General features: G+C 35.3%; 1 protein-coding gene and 2 pseudogenes across 1 annotated transcript in view; all 3 read right to left on the minus strand.

Annotated features, from left to right (window-relative positions):
- Window positions 1–3,897: 3,897 nt before the first annotated feature.
- Window positions 3,898–4,031, minus strand: LOC145260843 (U2 spliceosomal RNA; annotated as a pseudogene).
- A 4,425-nt stretch (window positions 4,032–8,456) lies between these two features.
- On the minus strand, window positions 8,457–8,590 carry LOC145260844 (U2 spliceosomal RNA; annotated as a pseudogene).
- A 13,327-nt stretch (window positions 8,591–21,917) lies between these two features.
- The window catches only part of LOC145260605 (L-asparaginase 1-like), a 113,317-nt gene continuing 112,253 nt past the window's right edge, over window positions 21,918–22,981 (minus strand). The window contains exon 16 of the transcript XR_013864339.1: window positions 21,918–22,348. The gene's annotated coding sequence lies outside the window, so the exon portion shown is untranslated. The remainder of the gene's footprint in view (window positions 22,349–22,981) is intronic.

Genomic DNA, 22,981 nt, shown 5'->3' on the forward strand with positions numbered 1-22,981 from the left:
GGAGTTTCGAAGAGATACTCTCCTTCTCATCAGAGGGTAGGAATTAGCAAAAATGCAGGATCAGATTTTGCATGCAGAAGTATTTGATGAAACAACAAGTAAGTCAAAGATCTTACTTGAAAACAAAATAAGTTAAGCAGAGGGAATATGGTAAAGAAAAAGGTGATTACACATTAATGGATAGTCTGGTGGAAGAAAAAAAATCCAGTGACGGTAAAATCCAAATGTAAAACTTCAAGAAAGTTAAAAGAATTTCCATTTATACAAGTAAAATCCAAAGAAATCCCGTAATTGGAAGAAGATGGTCCATAATAATCCAAACGCAGAAATATATATATGTATGTATGTATATATTAGTGTTAGGATGATTAATCGGAATCGGAATCAGGAATCAGAAAAATCAGAATATTTGAGGGTATTGGAATCGGTATCAGAATCGAAAAAAAAACTTGTACAAATTTTCCGATGCCAAAACGATTCTTTTAATTGTCTTTTTTATTTGATTTTGTTTAAAGCAAAATCTTCCTTTGCTGGTAATAATGATAAAATAATAAATATTTATTGATTTAAAACAATCAGTGAAGCTAAAATCAATAGATCTTTCCCCACAAGTATACTTTTACGATTAGGAAAATATTTGCACATTTAACATGTGTGTTTGGACGGTAATCAGAGAAAGAATACAACTATATAGTTAAATATATTATAATTTATAAAGAATCGGAATCGGAAGCGGTAATTGTATCAGAATCGGGAATTTAGTAAAGAATCGGTAATTGTATTGAAATTGGGAAAAATACTGGAATCGTCCCATCACTAATATATATATATATATATATATATATATAATTTAAATGAGAAATTTGAAAACTTTGAAGTGTCGGATAAAATGATAAAATCATTTTTTTTTTCTTGTAAGTTCAATATTCCGCTAATAAATAGCCTCTTCAGGGTAGTAAGTCCGGTCCATGATTTTTTTGTTTTTTTCTTTTTCTTCATTTTGGTGTTATGATGGAGGCAATGCCTCGGAATAGAAGAAAAGAGAAATGTATGTGCTGTTCCGGTGGGTCCACGTGTGTTATGCTCCAGTTTCGAGCAGGAATTTAAAGTAAAAGATGGTTACACACTTTTTGAAGACACTTATGATTGAGTGCCATCCCTGCAAATTCTGTAATAAAATGGATGGAACCATTTTCAAATGTCTTGATTTTGAATGGCACTGCATTCACAATTGAATGGATGGAATAGCATTGCCTAGTTTGCAAGTGAAATAAATTGTGAGTGTTGTAATGTCCATTCGATGGCCCTAGATAAATATGTTTGGAAATGCTGAAATAAGAATTGTAAGAAATATAAAAACAGACCATACAAGTCATTTCCTATTTAAAAATTAAAATGTCTATCAAAAAATAATATAACGATTTTTTTTTTTATTATTGCATTTTCACCCCAAACAAGGCAGTGTGCCACTTTAATGTAGGGAGCTACTATCTGGGACATAATTTGCAGAGATACTATGTAGGGAGTTGAGCAGCAAGATGTCTGTTTACATTACACTTGAAGTTTTGCATGTCAGTACAGTTGGGAAAGCAGGAACCCGGAAGAGAATTCCAAAGTCTAGCAGTCCTAGAGAAGAAACTATTAGAGTAGAAGGCTCTCTTACATCTAGGGATTTCTACTGTTTAGGGGTGGGATTTTGCTGCTTGTCGGGTTTGTCAGGGGTATTTGCGTCGAGGGGGCACAAGGGCTTGTAGTTCGTCAGAGCATCTACCATTAAAATACTTGTAAAACAGGCAGAAGGATGCAGTGTTTCATCGATGGGACAGAGGTTGAAGCCTAGCTGACAATTCAGGACCTATTAGGTTGACGACTCTTTTTTGAATGTAAAATGTAAAATAATTATCTCTCGTTCGTTTAATAAAACGTTTTGTTCAAATAGTCTTATTCAAAAAATTAAAAAAATAAATATCGCTCACAAAAAAAAAACAAAAAAACGAACAAGTCTGTCTTTATGTTTGTTTACAGAATTTAGTCTGAAGATCAATAGTAAACCGGTGTCGACCGAAAGCTGTCGCTAGTATCTCTCATCTGTTGGGGCCTTTCAGCCCTATTGATCCTTACTGTTTTCTGAGTCAAAGTTATCTTGGGCCAGTTTTTTTTCACCTTGAAAGTAGTATTCTTTAGCTCCTTATATCAAGTGACTTCATGCCTTGTCTGGAGCGATTTCTATAAAAAAAATGCTTCTACAGATATAAATGTAAGATGATAATTTTGTGCTGCCCAAACTTAAATCAGCTAACAAATCTTATAAAAATAAAACAATGGATATTTTTTCTGCATAGTGTAAAAAGGTTAGAGTACAAGAGTCATTCCAAAAGTAAAGCCTTCTATTTTTTAACTCAACAAATCAAAGAGATACAAAGACGGGAGTGGTACGATAAAAACGAGCGACCAAAATTTATTTACTCCAGAATTTATTTTTCTACATAGTCACCAGCATTCTCAATTCACTTTTGCCAGGAATTCAATGACACACCTCTTCTTCTGATGCCCGTCTATGACAGTGATTGCTTTCTTAGAATCTCACACTGACAATATCTGCAATAGAGAGATGAAACTTTCAGGTCATGAATATATAAGTAAAGTCATCATAACAATTAAATTTGCAATCCCTCTGATCCATTCGGGCGGAATAAAAAATAGGAGGCATTAATTTGGGAACGCCTCCTGTATATTTTGTTTTTGAATAAATCGACTCTGTAATAATTTGTAATGCAAAAAACGAACACACAAAGGATTTTTTTGTTGTTTTCTTTTAAAAATTGCTCCAGTCAAGGCATGAAATAATCTTCTTCTTCTATATATATAAAAGGCAAAAATCGGTGTGTATGTATGTATGTATGTATGTATGTATGTATGTTTGTTTGTAACGCTAAAACTTTTGAAAGACGGAACCAGAGTTGACAAATTTGGTATCATATTGCACCTTGATCACCCGGATGACAAATATCGAAATTTCACGTCAAACGGACCAGTAGAAAGGGGTCAACTGATCGTTTTTCTCCTAGGGGGGCCCCCCAAAAAACCTGTCATTTTAACGTTATTCAATACGTGTCACGTGACGTGACGTCAGCTCAAACTTTTGACAGACACAACCAAAGTTGACAAATTATGTATCATATTGAACCTTGATCACCCGCATGACAAATATCGAAATTCCACACCAAACGGACCATTAAAAGGGGGTGAACTGATCATTTCTCTCCTAGGGGGGCCCCAAAAAAAACCTGTCATTTTAATGTTAATATTACATAATCCAAAAACGCTTAGTCATGTCACGTGACGTGACGTCAACATCCAGTAATGGCGAACAAATGTAAACAAACACTTTGTTTTACCGATACTTTTGTAATTTCTCTTCTGCTTTGTTCTAGAGATTATTAAACTCCATGACAATGTCTCCAACGTATTTAACTGGTTAAAAATAGTATTTATACAAGAGTTTTAACGAAAAATATCAGGAAAAAATGTACAGGAATAAAAAAAAATTCAGCTTTCAAAATATTCGTCGATAAAAAAACCGATCTTTATATTTACGCTAGCCATTTTGTATATTACCACGTGACCTGCTATCTCTTAAACTGGAGGGGGGGGGATCCACTTGAATCCAACAAAACCAGTAATTTTTTTTTTCTATTATATATACATCATTTTCTATAAAATTAAGTGTAGACTTTATAATTAAAACAAAAAATGTTATTCATACTAAAAAAAAAAAACGCTTAGTCATGTCACGTGACGTGACGTCAACATCCACTAATGGCGAACAATTGTACCTATTTACTATGCCTCCCCACGGGACAGAGTTAGACACCAGGGTCGTTTTTTAACGTGGAGAAAAGGTACAAAAATAAAAATTGTCTCAGTCGTGGAGGATTTCTCCTCCACCGAAAGAGAACAAGAAATAGAAGTGCAGCATCTGAAGAACAGATACTACACTTTGATCTTGACCAAAAGGCCAAGAATGCGAACAATTGTAAATAACAACTTTTTTCACAAAACCAACACCGTCTTTCTTTTTTTTTCTCTCTCTTTCTCTCTCTCACCCATTTACTCTTCCCTCTCTCTCACCCTCTTTCTCTTGACGTCACACCACTGTTAAACTGTGGGGGGGGGGACACATTCCCAGGCATTATCTCCTATAGATGCACATTTTATTAGAAATTCAGCTTTCAAAATATTAGACGATAATAAAAATATAAAACCAACACCCTCTTTCTCTTTTCTCTCTCTCTCACCAACTTACTCTTCTCTCTCTCTCACCCTCTTTCTCTTGACCTCCTACTACTGTTAAACTGTGTGTGTGTGGGGGGGGGAAGAGGCAGCTTGAAAACCAACAAAAACAGTGCACAGTTTCCCAAGCATTTGGGGTGGGAAGGGGGGGAAGAAGCCGAGCGCACAGTTTCGTGTGAGAGAGAGAGAACAATTCTCAACCTATATACTCAACAAATTTTTTATCTACAGATTTGAAAGTTTGTATATAGGGTATTCAGACATATGGAAATATATCTAGCATAATCTATCTATTATATCTATAAAAGTGAAAATGTGTGTGTGTGTGAGGTAGCCAGAGAGAGAGAGAGAGAGAGAGAGAGAGAGAGAGAGAGAGAGAGAGACAACAATTCTCAACCTATATATTCAATACATTTTTTATCTACAGATTTGAAAATTTGTATATAGGGTATTCAGACATATGGAAATATATCTAGCATAATCTATCTATTATATCTATAAAAGTGAAAATGTGTGTGTGTGTGTGTGTGTGTGTGTGTGTGTGTGCGTAAGAGAGAGAGAGAACAATTCTCAACCTATATACTCAACGTATTTTTATCTACGGATTTTAAACTTTGTATATAGGGTATTCAGACATATAGAAATATATCTAGCATAATCTATACATTATATCTATAAAAGTGAGAATGTGAGTGTGTGAGAGAGAGAGAACAATTCTCAACCTATATATTCAACAAATTTTTTACCTACAGATTTGAAAATTTGTATATTGGGTATTCAGACATATGGAAATATATCTAGCATAATCGATCTATTATATCTATAAAAGTCAGAATGTTTGCGTGTGGTTGTGTGTGTAAGGTTGCGAGAGAGAGAGAGAGAGAACAATTCTCAACCTATCTATTCAATAAATTTGTTATCTACAGATTTGACCATTTGTATATAGGGTATTCAGACATATGGAAATATATCCAGCATAATCTATCTATTATATCCATAAAAGTGAGAATGTGTGCGTGAGAGAGAGAGAGAGAGAGAGAGAGAGTAAGTACAATTCTCACCCTATATATTCAACAAATTTTTTATCTACCGATTAGAAAATTTGTATATAGGGTATTCAGACATATGGAAATATATCTAACATAATCTATCTATTATATCTAGAAAAGTGAGAATGTGTGTGAAAGAGAGAGAGAGAGAAGAGAGAGAGAGAGAACAATTCTCAACCTATATATTCAACTAATTTTTATGTACAGATCTGAAAATTTGTATACAGGGTATTCAGACATATGGAAATATATCTAGCATAATCTATTATATCTATAAAAGGTAGAATGTGTGTGTGTGTGTGTGAGTGAGTGAGTGAGTGAGTGAGAGAGAGAGAGAGAGAGAGAGAACAATTCTCAACCTATATACTCAACAAATTTTGTATCTACAGATTTGATAATTTGTATATAGGGTATTCAGACATAAGGAAATATATCTAGCATAATCTATCTATTATATCTAGAAAAGTGAGAATGTGTGTGAAAGAGAGAGAGAGAGAACAATTCTCAACCTATATATTCAACAAATTCTATCTTTACAGATTTGAAAATTTGTATATAGGGTATTCAGACATTTGGAAATATATCTAGCATAATCTATTATATCTATAAAAGTGAGAATGTGTGTGTGAGAGAGAGAGAAAGAACAATTCTCAACCTATATACTCAACAAATTTTTTATCTACAGATTTAAAAATTTGTATATAGGGTATTCAGACATATAGAAATATATCTAGCATAACCTATCTATTATATCTATAAAATGACCATGTGTGTGTGTGAGAGAGAGAGAGAGAGAGAGAGTCAGAGAGAGAGAGAGAACAATTTTCAGCTTGTGTGTGTGTGAGAAAGAGAGAGAGAGAAAGAGAGGAAGGAAAATTCTCACCCTATATATTCAACAAATTTTTTATCTACATATTAGAAAATTTGGATATAGGGTATTCAGACGTATGGAAATATATCTAGCATAATCTATCTATTATATCTATAAAAGTGAGAATGTGTGTGTGAGAGAAAGAGAGAGAGAGAGAGAGAGAACAATTCTCAACCTATATATTCAACTAATTTTTTATCTACAGATTTGAAAATGTGTATATTGGGTATTCAGACATATGTAAATATATCTGGCATAATCTATGTATTATATCTATAAAAGTGTGAATGTGAGTGATGGAAAGAGCAAAAAATTCTCAACCTATATAACCTATAAAAGTGAGAATATGTGTGAGAGAGAGAGAGAGAGAGAACAATTCTCAACCTATATATTCCACACATTTTTGGGCACAGATTTGGAAATTTGTATATAGGGTAGGCAGACATATAGAAATATATCTAGCATAATCTATCTATTATATCTATAAAAGTGAGAACTTGTGTGTGTGTGTGTGTGTGTGAGAGAGAGAGAGAACAATTCTTAACCTACATACTCAACAAATTTTTTACCTACAGTTTAGAAAATTTGTATATAGGGTATTCAGACATATGGAAATATATCTAGCATAATCTATCTATTATAACTACAAAAGTTAGAATGTGTGTGTGAGAGAGAGAGAGAACAATTCTAAACCTATATATTCAACAAATTTTTTATCTACAGATTTGAAACTTTGTATATAGGGTATTCAGACATATGGAAATATATCTAGCATAATTTATCTATTTTATCTATAAAAGTGAGAATGCGTGTGTGTGAGATAGCGAGAGAGAGAGAGAGAAAAAGAGAGAGATAAAAATTCTCAACCTATACATTCAACAAATTTTTTATCCACAGATTTGAACATTTGTATATAGGGTGTTCAGACATATAGAAATATATCTAGCATAATCTATCTATTATATGTATAAAAGTGAGAATGTGTGTGTGTGTGAGAGAGAGGACAATTGTCAACCTATGTATACAACAAATTTTTTATCTACAGATTTCAAAATTTGTATATTGGGCATTCAGACATATTTTAATATATCTGGCATAATCTGTCTATTATATCTATAAAAGTGAGAATGTGTGTGATAGAGAGAGAGAGAACAATTCTCAACCTATATACTGTCAAGTCAAGGCATGAAATAATCTTCTATATATATAAAAGGCAAAAATCGGTGTGTATGTATGTATGTATGTATGTATGTATGTATGTATGTTTGTTTGTAACGCTAAAACTTTTGAAAGACGGAACCAGAGTTGACAAATTTGGTATCATATTGCACCTTGATCACCCGGATGACAAATATCGAAATTTCACGTCAAACGGACCAGTAGAAAGGGGTCAACTGATCGTTTTTCTCCTAGGGGGGCCCCCCAAAAAACCTGTCATTTTAACGTTATTCAATACGTGTCACGTGACGTGACGTCAGCTCAAACTTTTGACAGACACAACCAAAGTTGACAAATTATGTATCATATTGAACCTTGATCACCCGCATGACAAATATCGAAATTCCACACCAAACGGACCATTAAAAGGGGGTGAACTGATCATTTCTCTCCTAGGGGGGCCCCAAAAAAAACCTGTCATTTTAATGTTAATATTACATAATCCAAAAACGCTTAGTCATGTCACGTGACGTGACGTCAACATCCAGTAATGGCGAACAAATGTAAACAAACACTTTGTTTTACCGATACTTTTGTAATTTCTCTTCTGCTTTGTTCTAGAGATTATTAAACTCCATGACAATGTCTCCAACGTATTTAACTGGTTAAAAATAGTATTTATACAAGAGTTTTAACGAAAAATATCAGGAAAAAATGTACAGGAATAAAAAAAAATTCAGCTTTCAAAATATTCGTCGATAAAAAAACCGATCTTTATATTTACGCTAGCCATTTTGTATATTACCACGTGACCTGCTATCTCTTAAACTGGAGGGGGGGGGGGATCCACTTGAATCCAACAAAACCAGTAATTTTTTTTTTCTATTATATATACATCATTTTCTATAAAATTAAGTGTAGACTTTATAATTAAAACAAAAAATGTTATTCATACTAAAAAAAAAAACGCTTAGTCATGTCACGTGACGTGACGTCAACATCCACTAATGGCGAACAATTGTACCTATTTACTATGCCTCCCCACGGGACAGAGTTAGACACCAGGGTCGTTTTTTAACGTGGAGAAAAGGTACAAAAATAAAAATTGTCTCAGTCGTGGAGGATTTCTCCTCCACCGAAAGAGAACAAGAAATAGAAGTGCAGCATCTGAAGAACAGATACTACACTTTGATCTTGACCAAAAGGCCAAGAATGCGAACAATTGTAAATAACAACTTTTTTCACAAAACCAACACCGTCTTTCTTTTTTTTTCTCTCTCTTTCTCTCTCTCACCCACTTACTCTTCCCTCTCTCTCACCCTCTTTCTCTTGACGTCACACCACTGTTAAACTGTGGGGGGGGGGACACATTCCCAGGCATTATCTCCTATAGATGCACATTTTATTAGAAATTCAGCTTTCAAAATATTAGACGATAATAAAAATATAAAACCAACACCCTCTTTCTCTTTTCTCTCTCTCTCACCAACTTACTCTTCTCTCTCTCTCACCCTCTTTCTCTTGACCTCCTACTACTGTTAAACTGTGTGTGTGTGGGGGGGGGGAAGAGGCAGCTTGAAAACCAACAAAAACAGTGCACAGTTTCCCAAGCATTTGGGGTGGGAAGGGGGGGAAGAAGCCGAGCGCACAGTTTCGTGTGAGAGAGAGAGAACAATTCTCAACCTATATACTCAACAAATTTTTTATCTACAGATTTGAAAGTTTGTATATAGGGTATTCAGACATATGGAAATATATCTAGCATAATCTATCTATTATATCTATAAAAGTGAAAATGTGTGTGTGTGTGAGGTAGCCAGAGAGAGAGAGAGAGAGAGAGAGAGAGAGAGAGAGAGAGAGAGAGACAACAATTCTCAACCTATATATTCAATACATTTTTTATCTACAGATTTGAAAATTTGTATATAGGGTATTCAGACATATGGAAATATATCTAGCATAATCTATCTATTATATCTATAAAAGTGAAAATGTGTGTGTGTGTGTGTGTGTGTGTGTGTGTGTGTGCGTAAGAGAGAGAGAGAACAATTCTCAACCTATATACTCAACGTATTTTTATCTACGGATTTTAAACTTTGTATATAGGGTATTCAGACATATAGAAATATATCTAGCATAATCTATACATTATATCTATAAAAGTGAGAATGTGAGTGTGTGAGAGAGAGAAAACAATTCTCAACCTATATATTCAACAAATTTTTTACCTACAGATTTGAAAATTTGTATATTGGGTATTCAGACATATGGAAATATATCTAGCATAATCGATCTATTATATCTATAAAAGTCAGAATGTTTGCGTGTGGTTGTGTGTGTAAGGTTGCGAGAGAGAGAGAGAGAGAACAATTCTCAACCTATCTATTCAATAAATTTGTTATCTACAGATTTGACCATTTGTATATAGGGTATTCAGACATATGGAAATATATCCAGCATAATCTATCTATTATATCCATAAAAGTGAGAATGTGTGCGTGAGAGAGAGAGAGAGAGAGAGAGAGTAAGTACAATTCTCACCCTATATATTCAACAAATTTTTTATCTACCGATTAGAAAATTTGTATATAGGGTATTCAGACATATGGAAATATATCTAACATAATCTATCTATTATATCTAGAAAAGTGAGAATGTGTGTGAAAGAGAGAGAGAGAGAAGAGAGAGAGAGAGAACAATTCTCAACCTATATATTCAACTAATTTTTATGTACAGATCTGAAAATTTGTATACAGGGTATTCAGACATATGGAAATATATCTAGCATAATCTATTATATCTATAAAAGGTAGAATGTGTGTGTGTGTGTGTGAGTGAGTGAGTGAGTGAGTGAGAGAGAGAGAGAGAGAGAGAACAATTCTCAACCTATATACTCAACAAATTTTGTATCTACAGATTTGATAATTTGTATATAGGGTATTCAGACATAAGGAAATATATCTAGCATAATCTATCTATTATATCTAGAAAAGTGAGAATGTGTGTGAAAGAGAGAGAGAGAGAACAATTCTCAACCTATATATTCAACAAATTCTATCTTTACAGATTTGAAAATTTGTATATAGGGTATTCAGACATTTGGAAATATATCTAGCATAATCTATTATATCTATAAAAGTGAGAATGTGTGTGTGAGAGAGAGAGAAAGAACAATTCTCAACCTATATACTCAACAAATTTTTTATCTACAGATTTAAAAATTTGTATATAGGGTATTCAGACATATAGAAATATATCTAGCATAACCTATCTATTATATCTATAAAATGACCATGTGTGTGTGTGAGAGAGAGAGAGAGAGAGTCAGAGAGAGAGAGAGAACAATTTTCAGCTTGTGTGTGTGTGAGAAAGAGAGAGAGAGAGAAAGAGAGGAAGGAAAATTCTCACCCTATATATTCAACAAATTTTTTATCTACATATTAGAAAATTTGGATATAGGGTATTCAGACGTATGGAAATATATCTAGCATAATCTATCTATTATATCTATAAAAGTGAGAATGTGTGTGTGAGAGAAAGAGAGAGAGAGAGAGAGAGAACAATTCTCAACCTATATATTCAACTAATTTTTTATCTACAGATTTGAAAATGTGTATATTGGGTATTCAGACATATGTAAATATATCTGGCATAATCTATGTATTATATCTATAAAAGTGTGAATGTGAGTGATGGAAAGAGCAAAAAATTCTCAACCTATATAACCTATAAAAGTGAGAATATGTGTGAGAGAGAGAGAGAGAGAACAATTCTCAACCTATATATTCCACACATTTTTGGGCACAGATTTGGAAATTTGTATATAGGGTAGGCAGACATATAGAAATATATCTAGCATAATCTATCTATTATATCTATAAAAGTGAGAACTTGTGTGTGTGTGTGTGTGTGTGAGAGAGAGAGAGAACAATTCTTAACCTACATACTCAACAAATTTTTTACCTACAGTTTAGAAAATTTGTATATAGGGTATTCAGACATATGGAAATATATCTAGCATAATCTATCTATTATAACTACAAAAGTTAGAATGTGTGTGTGAGAGAGAGAGAGAACAATTCTAAACCTATATATTCAACAAATTTTTTATCTACAGATTTGAAACTTTGTATATAGGGTATTCAGACATATGGAAATATATCTAGCATAATTTATCTATTTTATCTATAAAAGTGAGAATGCGTGTGTGTGAGATAGCGAGAGAGAGAGAGAGAAAAAGAGAGAGATAAAAATTCTCAACCTATACATTCAACAAATTTTTTATCCACAGATTTGAACATTTGTATATAGGGTGTTCAGACATATAGAAATATATCTAGCATAATCTATCTATTATATGTATAAAAGTGAGAATGTGTGTGTGTGTGAGAGAGAGGACAATTGTCAACCTATGTATACAACAAATTTTTTATCTACAGATTTCAAAATTTGTATATTGGGCATTCAGACATATTTTAATATATCTGGCATAATCTGTCTATTATATCTATAAAAGTGAGAATGTGTGTGATAGAGAGAGAGAGAACAATTCTCAACCTATATACTCAACAAATTTTTTATCTACAGATTTGAAAATTTGTATATAGGGTATTCAGACATATGGAAATATATCTAGCATAATCTATTATATCTATAAAAGTGAGAATGTGTGTGTGTGTGTGAGAGAGAGAGAGAGAGAGAGAGAGAGAGAACAATTCTCAACCCATATACTCAACAAATTCTTTATCTACAGATTTTAAAATTTGTATATAGAGTATTCATACAAATAGAAATATATCTAGGATAATCTTTCTATTATATCTATAAAAGTGAGAATGTGTGTGTGTGTGAGCGAGAGAGAGAGAGAGAGAGAGAACAGTTCTCAACCTATACATTCAACAAATTTTTATATATAGGGTATTCAGAAATATCGAAATATATCTAGCATAATCTATTATATCTTTAAAAGTTAGAATGTGTGTGTGTGAGAGATAGAGAGAACAATTCTCAACCTATGCACTCTACAAATTTTTTATCTACAAATTAGAAAATTTGTATATAGGGTATTCACACATATGGAAATATATCTAGCATAATCTATCTATTATATCTATAAAAGTTAGAATGTGTGTGTGAGGTAGCCAGAGAGAGAGAGAGAGAGAGAGAGTAAGAACAATTTTCAACCTATATATTCAACAAATATTTGATCTACAGATTAGAAAATTTGTATATAGGGTATTCAGACATATGGAAATATATCTAGCATAATCTATCTATTATATCTCTAAAATTGAGAATGTGTGTGTGAGAGAGAGAGAACAATTTTCAACCTATATACTCAACAAATTTTTTTATCTACAGATTTGAAAATTTGTATATAGGGTATTCAGACATATGGAAATATATCTAGAGTAATCTATCTATTATATCTATAAAAGTGAGAATGCGTGTGTGTGTGAGAGAGAGCGACACAGAACAATTCTCAACCTATATATTCAACAAATTTTTTATGTACAGATCTGAAATATCACATTTGTATAGAAGTAGAAATCTTGATACCTACTCTGATACCTAATAAAAGAAAGGACACTCTTTAGGGCGGATTTTGATTATAACAAGTCACTAATTAGAAATTATAATAAACATTCTAATAATTTAAGAATTTTACCAAAATAAAATTGCATGGTAATCACCCAATTTCTGCCACAAAATTTTGATTGGCAGAACTCATAAACATAAAATATATATTTTCTAATTTCATCTTTTTTTTTTCTTTTTACATAATCTGGTTTGATGTTTTCCCAAATATTCAAATCACTATATTTTGCTGCTTAATATCAAATACAGCAACTGAGTTATTTTTATGCATCAAACAATTACATTTTCTCATTCATCCAAACTAATCACTGAACATCAATTTCATATTTTCTTCACTAAAATATTACTGTGCTTGATGTCATCAAGTGGAGCGGATCATTTTTTTTTCATTTGTTCACACATTTTTCCAATTTATATATATTTTAAAGATTCTTAGCCTATGTCATTGCATACCAATCTGTTTATTAAAAGTTAAGGTTCACTGTAAACACATATGTTACACCAAAATAAAAACGCTTCAGATAATGTCTTGATATTCAATTCAGTTTCTCACATGACATCTTATGAAGTTAGTAGAAATGTTACAGACTTTTGAATCTCAAACACTTTCAATACTGTGCACTGATATTTTCTTTTTTGCAATATAAGCACATTCATGATTTTTTTTACAAACGTTAAAAACTTTCACATTGTGTAGCAATATACTGAAACAATTATAAAAATATTTGTTTTTATTTTGAATGATGCAGGGCATCTGAAGAGAGATTTTTCTAACAAAATGAAAGTATAATTTTTAGCAATAGGTATCTAGGAAAAGGCCACTACATATGTTATAAGTTCCAAATTTCCACAACCTGGCAAATACTGGTACATGCTAGCAAATTTAGATTTGCAATTACAAAATATGATTCTAATTTTTTCCTTTGCTCTTTATTCTAACACTACACTAAGTTTACTGTGTTATTTCGCTACAGTTGATATTGTGTAGAACAATAAGAAAATCATAGTGAACAATGCATTCAACAAAATTTCACACACATTTCTAGATACCTATATCTAATAAGTTCAAAAGAAAGGACACACTTAGGGAGGTATTTTGGTGGTCAAGTCACTAAAAAGAGATTAGCTGGTTTCCCGGCATAGCCCAGGATATAATAAAGATTGACTGAAATACATGTTCTAGCTGGTTTCTAGGCGTTGCCAGGGATGTAATATAGACACATTATGTTGTATATTACCTGTTCTCTTCTCCCTAAGGTAAAACAATTTCATATACATGCTGTAAATTACCTATGCTAGGGATAAAACATGAACAATATCAGTCCTAGGGTAGATAAAACAAATAATACATAGAGATGAAAGATTCCTCTCCCCTAAGAATCAAACATATGTTCAATATCTGCTTTTGTTTTTTCATTGTTTATACGGTCCCGAGCAACGCCGGGTAGCCCTGCTAGTCTATATATATAAAAGCCAAACGTCTGTGTGTATGTATGTTTGTTTGTAACGCTAAAACTTTTGAAAGACGGAACCAGAGTTGACAAATTTGGTATCATATCGAAGCGCCATATCCCGGATGACAAATATCGAAATTTCACGTCAAACGGACCAGTAGAAAGGGGTGAACTTATCGTTTTTCTCCCAGGGGGCCCCCAAAAAACCTGTCATTTTAATGTTGTTATTACGTAATTCTTGAATGATCCAAAAACGCTTAGTCATGTCACGTGACGTGACGTCAACATCCAGTAATGGCGAACAAATGTAAATAACAACTTTCTTTTACCGATACTTTTGTAATTTCTCTTCTCCTTCGTTCTATATATTATTAAACTTCATGACAATGTCTCCACCGTGATTAACTGGTTAAAAAAAGTATTTATACAAGAGTTTTAACGAAAAATGTCAGGAAAAAATGTACAGGAATAAAAAAATTCAGCTTTCAATATATTCGTCGATAATAAAACCGATCTTTATATTTACGCTAGCCATTTTGTATATTACCACGTGACCTCCTACCACTTAAACTGGAGGGGGGGGATCCACTTGAATCCAACAAAACCAGTAAATTTTTTTTCTATTATATATACATTATTTTCTATAAAATTATGTGTAGACTTTATAATTAAAACAAATAATGTTATTCATACGTAAAAAAAAAACGCTTAGTCATGTCACGTGACGTGACGTCAACATCCACTAATGGCGAACAATTGTAAATAACAACTTTTTTCACAAAACCAACACCGTCTTTCTCTTTTTTCTCTCTCTCTCTCTCTCTCTCTCTCTCACCCACTTACTCTTCCCTCTCTCTCACCCTCTTTCTCTTGACGTCACACCACTGTTAAACTGTGGGGGGGGGAAGAGGCAGCTTCAAAACCAACAAAAACAGTGTACCCATTCCCAGGCATTATCTCCTATAGATGCACATTTTATTAGAACCGCTTGTGTCCTCTTTCCTAACTCTCTCTCTATCACCATATTTCTCTCTCTCTCTCACTCTCTTCTCTCTCTCTCTCACCCTGTTTCTCTTCTCTCTATATTAGCACTTATCAAGGCCAATAGGCAAATCGAGGATAGACTCGACGATGAGAGTTCAAACGTGCACAGTATTACAATTTGGAAAAGAGGATGGAACAACTTTCTCTTCTGCCTCTCTCTAACACTCTTTATCTTCTCTCTCTCTCTTTCACCCTGTTTCTTTTCTCTCTATATTAGCACTTATCAAGGCAAATAGGCAACTCGAGGATCAACTCGACTCACCATATTTCTCTCTCTCTCTCACTCTCTTCTCTCTCTCTCTCTCTCTAGACCTCTTTCTCTTCTCTTTCTCTCTCTCACCCTCTTTATCCACTCTCTCTCTCTCACCCTCTTTCCCTTCTATCTATATTAGCACTTATCAAGGCCAATAGGCAACTCGATATTGAGAGTTCAAACGTGCACAGTAGTGAAATTTGGGAAAGAGGATGGAACAACTTTCTCTTCTGCCTCTCTCTCACACTATTTGTCTTCTCTCTCTCTCGCTCTCTCTCTCTTTCTCTCACCCTGTTTCTCTTCTCTCTATATTAGCACTTATCAAGGCCAATAGGCAAATCGAGGATAGACTCGACGATGAGAGTTCTAACGTGCACAGTATTACAATTTGGAAAAGAGGATGGAACAACTTTCTCTTCTGCCTCTCTCTAACACTCTTTATCTTCTCTCTCTCACCCTGGTTCTCTTCTCTCTATATTAGCACTTATCAAGGCAAATAGGCAACTCGAGGATCAACTCGACTCACCATATTTCTCTCTCTCTCACTCTCTTCTCTCTCTCTCTCTCTCTTTCTCTCTAGACCTCTTTCTCTTCTCTTTCTCTCTCTCACCCTCTTTATCTACTCTCTCTCTCTCACCCTCTTTCCCTTCTATCTATATTAGCACTTATCAAGGCCAAAAGGCAACGAGGATGAGAGTTCAAACGTGCACAGTAGTGAAATTTGGGAAAGAGGATGGAACAACTTTCTCTTCTGCCTCTCTCTCACGAAAGAGGATGGAACAACTTTCTCTTCTGCCTCTCTCTCACACTCTTTATCTTCTCTCTCTCTCTCACCCTGTTTCTCTTCTCTCTATATTAGCACTTATCAAGGCTAATAGGCAACTCGAGGATCAACTCGACGATGAGAGTTCAAACGTGCACAGTATTCAAATTTGGGAAAGAGGATGGAACAACTTTCTCTACTGCCTCTCTCTCACACTCTTTATCTTCTCTCTCTCACCCTGTTTCTCTTCTCTCTATATTAGCACTTATCAAGGCCAATAGGCAACTCGAGGATCAACTCGACGATGAGAGTTCAAACGTGCACAGTATTCAAATTTGGGAAAGAGGATGGAACAACATTCTCTTCGGCCTCTCTCTCACACTCTTTATCTTCTCTCTCTCTCACCCTGTTTCTCTTCTCTCTATATTAGCACTTATCAAGGCCAATAGGCAACTCGAGGATCAACTCGACGATGAGAGTTCAAACGTGCACAGTATTCAAATTTGGGAAAGAGGATGGAACAACATTCTCTTCGGCCTCTCTCTCACACTCTTTATCTTCTCTCTCTCTCTCACCCTGTTTCTCTTCTCTCTATATTAGCACTTTTCAAGGCCAATAGGCAACTCGAGGATCAACTCGACGATGAGAGTTCAAACGTGCACAGTATTCAAATTTGGGAAAGAGGATGGAACAACTTTCTCTTCTGCCTCTCTCTCACACTCTTTATCTTCTCTCTCTCTCTCACCCTGTTTCTCTTCTCTCTATATTAGCACTTATCAAGGCCAATAGGCAACTCGAGGATCAACTCGACGATGAGAGTTCAAACGTGCACAGTATTCAAATTTGGGAAAGAGGATGGAACAACTTTCTCTTCTGCCTCTCTCCTACACTCTTTATCTTCTCTCTCTCTACCCCTGTTTCTCTTCTCTCTATATTAGCACTTATCAAGGCCAATAGGCAACTCGAGGATCAACTCGACGATGAGAGTTCAAACGTGAACAGTAGTCAAATTTGGGAAAGAGGATGGAACAACTTTCTCTTCTGCCTCTCTCTCACACTCTTTATCTTCTCTCTCTCTCTCTCTCTCACCCTGAAAGATTCCTCTCCCCTAAGAATAAAACATATGTTCAATATCTGCTTTTGTTTTTACATTGTTGTTACGGTCCCGGGCAACGCCGGGTAGCCCTGCTAGTATAATATATAAAAGCGAAACGTCTGTGTGGTATGTTTGTTTGTAACGCTAAAACTTTTTAAAGACGGAACCAGACTTGACAAATTTGGTATTATATCGAAGCCCCATATCCCGGATGACAAATATCGAAATTTCACGTCAAACGGACCAGTAGAAAGGGGTGAACTTATCGTTTTTCTCCCAGGGGGGCCCCCAAAAAACCTGTCATTTTAATGTTGTTATTACGTAATTCTTGAATGATCCAAAAACGCTTAGTCATGTCACGTGACGTGACGTCAACATCCAGTAATGGCGAACAAATGTAAATAACAACTTTCTTTTACCGATACTTTTGTAATTTCTCTTCTCCTTCGTTCTATATATTATTAAACTTCATGACAATGTCTCCACCGTGATTAACTGGTTAAAAAAAGTATTTATACAAGAGTTTTAACGAAAAATGTCAGGAAAAAATGTACAGGAATAAAAAAATTCAGCTTACAATATATTCGTCGATAATAAAACCGATCTTTATATTTACACTAGCCATTTTGTATATTACCACGTGACCTCCTACCTCTTAAACTGGAGGGGTGGATCCACTTGAATCCAACAAAACCAGTAAATTTTTTTTTCTATTATATATACATTATTTTCTATAAAATTAAGTGTAGACTTTATAATTAAAACACAAAATGTTATTCATACGTAAAAAAAAAACGCTTAGTCATGTCACGTGACGTGACGTCAACATCCACTAATGGCGAACAATTGTAAATAACAACTTTTTTCACAAAACCAACACCGTCTTTCTCTTTTTTCTCTCTCTCTCTCTCTCACCCACTTACTCTTCTCTCTCTCTCGCCCTCTTTCTCTTGACGTCACACCACTGTTAAACTGTGGGGGGGGGGAAGAGGCATCTTCAAAACCAACAAAAACAGTGCACCCATTCCCAGGCATTATCTCCTATAGATGCACATTTTATTAGAACCGCTTGTGTCCTCTTTCCTAACTCTCTCTCTATCACCATATTTCTCTCTCTCTCTCACTCTCTTCTCTCTCTCACCCTGTTTCTCTTCTCTCTATATTAGCACTTATCAAGGCCAATAGGCAACTCGAGGATCAACTCGACGATGAGAGTTCAAACGTGCACAGTATTCAAATTTGGGAAAGAGGATGGAACAACATTCTCTTCGGCCTCTCTCTCACACTCTTTATCTTCTCTCTCTCTCTCACCCTGTTTCTCTTCTCTCTATATTAGCACTTTTCAAGGCCAATAGGCAACTCGAGGATCAACTCGACGATGAGAGTTCAAACGTGCACAGTATTCAAATTTGGGAAAGAGGATGGAACAACTTTCTCTTCTGCCTCTCTCTCACACTCTTTATCTTCTCTCTCTCTCTCTCTCTCTCTCACCCTGTTTCTCTTCTCTCTATATTAGCACTTATCAAGGCTAATAGGCAACTCGAGCATCAACTCGACGATGAGAGTTCAAACGTTCACAGTATTCAAATTTAGGAAAGAGGATGGAACAACTTTCTCTTCTGCCTCTCTCTCACACTCTTTATCTTCTCTCTCTCTCTCACCCTGTTTCTCTTCTCTCATTATTAGGACTTATCAAGGCCAATAGGCAACTCGAGCATCAACTCGACGATGAGAGTTCAAACGTGCACAGTATTCAAATTTGGGAAAGAGGATGGAACAACTTTCTCTTCTGCCTCTCTCTCACAATCTTTATCTTCTCTCTCTCTCTCACCCTGTTTCTCTTCTCTCTATATTAGCACTTATCAAGGCCAATAGGCAACTCGAGCATCAACTCGACGATGAGAGTTCAAACGTGCACAGTATTCAAATTTGGGAAAGAGGATGGAACAACTTTCTCTTCTGCCTCTCTCTCACAATCTTTATCTTCTCTCTCTCTCACCCTGTTTCTCTTCTCTCTATATTAGCACTTATCAAGGCCAATAGGCAACTCGAGCATCAACTCGACGATGAGAGTTCAAACGTGAACAGTAGTCAAATTTGGGAAAGAGGATGGAACAACTTTCTTTTCTGCCTCTCTCTCACAATCTTTATCTTCTCTCTCTCTCTCTCTCCCCCTGTTTCTCTTCTCTCTATATTAGCACTTATCAAGGCCAATAGGCAACTCGAGCATCAACTCGACGATGAGAGTTCAAACGTGCACAGTATTCAAATTTGGGAAAGAGGATGGAACAACTTTCTCTTCTGCCTCTCTCTCACACTCTTTATCTTCTCTCTCTCTCTCACCCTGTTTCTCTTCTCTCTATATTAGCACTTATCAAGGCCAATAGGCAACTCGAGCATCAACTCGACGATGAGAGTTCAAACGTGCACAGTATTCAAATTTGGGAAAGAGGATGGAACAACTTTCTCTTCTGCCTCTCTCCTACACTCTTTATCTTCTCTCTCTCTACCCCTGTTTCTCTTCTCTCTATATTAGCACTTATCAAGGCCAATAGGCAACTCGAGGATCAACTCGACGATGAGAGTTCAAACGTGCACAGTATTCAAATTTGGGAAAGAGGATGGAACAACTTTCTCTTCTGCCTCTCTCTCACACTCTTTATCTTCTCTCTCTCTCACCCTGTTTCTCTTCTCTCTATATTAGCGCTTATCAAGGCCAATAGGCAACTCGAGCATCAACTCGACGATGAGAGTTCAAACGTGCACAGTATTCAAATTTGGGAAAGAGGATGGAACAACTTTCTCTTCTGCCTCTCTCTCACACTCTTTATCTTCTCTCTCTCTCTCACCCTGTTTCTCTTCTCTCTATATTAGCACTTATCAAGGCCAATAGGCAACTCGAGCATCAACTCGACGATGAGAGTTCAAACGTGCACAGTATTCAAATTTGGGAAAGAGGATGGAACAACTTTCTCTTCTCCCTCTCTCTCACACTCTTTATCTTCTCTCTCTCTCACCCTGTTTCTCTTCTCTCTATATTAGCACTTCTCAAGGCCAATAGGCAACTCGAGCATCAACTCGACGATGAGAGTTCAAACGTGCACAGTATTCAAATTTGGGAAAGAGGATGGAACAACTTTCTCTTCTGCCTCTCTCTCACAATCTTTATCTTCTCTCTCTCTCTCACCCTGTTTCTCTTCTCTCTATATTAGCACTTCTCAAGGCCAATAGGCAACTCGAGCATCAACTCGACGATGAGAGTTCAAACGTGCACAGTATTCAAATTTGGGAAAGAGGATGGAACAACTTTCTCTTCTGCCTCTCTCTCACACTCTTTATCTTCTCTCTCTCTCTCACCCTGTTTCTCTTCTCTCTATATTAGCACTTATCAAGGCCAATAGGCAACTCGAGCATCAACTCGACGATGAGAGTTCAAACGTGCACAGTATTCAAATTTGGGAAAGAGGATGGAACAACTTTCTCTTCTGCCTCTCTCTCACACTCTTTATCTTCTCTCTCTCTCTCACCCTGTTTCTCTTCTCTCTATATTAGCACTTCTCAAGGCCAATAGGCAACTCGAGCATCAACTCGACGATGAGAGTTCAAACGTGCACAGTATTCAAATTTGGGAAAGAGGATGGAACAACTTTCTCTTCTGCCTCTCTCTCACACTCTTTATCTTCTCTCTCTCTCTCTCTCACCCTGTTTCTCTTCTCTCTATATTAGCACTTATCAAGGCCAATAGGCAACTCGAGCATCAACTCGACGATGAGAGTTCAAACGTGCACAGTATTCAAATTTGGGAAAGAGGATGGAACAACTTTCTCTTCTGCCTCTCTCTCACACTCTTTATCTTCTCTCTCTCTCTCACCCTGTTTCTCTTCTCTCTATATTAGCACTTATCAAGGCCAATAGGCAACTGAAGTATCAACTCGACGATGAGAGTTCAAACGTGCACAGTATTCAAATTTGGGAAAGAGGATGGAACAACTTTCTCTTCTGCCTCTCTCTCACACTCTTTATCTTCTCTCTCTCTCTCACCCTGTTTCTCTTCTCTCTATATTAGCACTTATCAAGGCCAATAGGCAACTCGAGCATCAACTCGACGATGAGAGTTCAAACGTGCACAGTATTCAAATTTAGGAAAGAGCATGGAACAACTTTCTCTTCTGCCTCTCTCTCACAATCTTTATCTTCTCTCTCTCTCACCCTGTTTCTCTTCTCTCTATATTAGCACTTATCAAGGCCAATAGGCAACTCGAGCATCAACTCGACGATGAGAGTTCAAACGTGCACAGTATTCAAATTTGGGAAAGAGGATGGAACAACTTTCTCTTCTGCCTCTCTCTCACACTCTTTATCTTCTCTCTCTCTCTCACCCTGAAAGATTCCTCTCCCCTAAGAATAAAACATATGTTCAATATCTGCTTTTGTTGTTTTCATTGTTTATACGGTCCCGGGCAACGCCGGGTAGCCCTGCTAGTCTATAATATAAATCTCACCTTTCTGTTTAAATGTATGTTTGTATGTCTGCCTAAAACTTTCGACAGAGGCAAATGATTTTCACGAGATTGGTATCGTTTACAAGCTCGACTCTTCGGACAACAAATATCGAAAATTTGGCTTCCTTCACTCTCAACTGGGGACGTTTCTACGGGGGGGGGCTCTTTTTTCGCTGATATTTTCGAACGTGATCCCCTCTTTTTGATTGATTGGACGGTTATCTGGCAATAGTCCGGACTAACGGACGCATGGAAGCATGGGCTCCGCTGAAAATATAAATAAATCGGGGGACCAAAATATTAGGATACATTTGTATCCTAATATTTTATATTTAATTTTTTAAAAAAATATTTATTTAAGAAGAAAAATCACAAATTTTACAGAATTTTAGGGTTAAAATTATATAAAACAGGCAACTAATTCTTTTTAAATGTGGCATGAGGCCAAAAAGGGTGTGGGGGGGAAGATGGGTGTCGGGGGTCGTCCACTTGTCTATTCCCTATCACTAGTTGCAATCACCACAATACCGCATTCACTCTAGGAGTTGGATCTACTTAAAGCCCCAGATGACAATATGTACAATTTTTTTTTTTTTTATATTTAATTTTTAATTTCAGAGATATTTTGACTCTAAGATAGTAACATTGTATGTGAGGAAAAGGAAAGGGCTGAATAGTTTGTTAATGGCTGCATAGTAAAAAGTTTTATTAATAAAAAAGTAAAGATAAAAAATAAAATGTAAAGATACAATGTAAAAGAAAAAAATTAAATAAAATAAAAAATTAATATAAAAAATTAATATAAAAAATTAATATAAAAATTAATATAAAAAATTAATATAAAAAAGAAAAAAGAAAACTAAGTAAAAATAAAACGTAAAGACAAAAAATAAAAACAAA

This window comes from Euprymna scolopes, chromosome 36, assembly GCF_053919585.1.
Source record: "Euprymna scolopes isolate OS-2025 chromosome 36, ASM5391958v1, whole genome shotgun sequence".
Lineage (NCBI taxonomy): Eukaryota > Metazoa > Mollusca > Cephalopoda > Sepiida > Sepiolidae > Euprymna > Euprymna scolopes.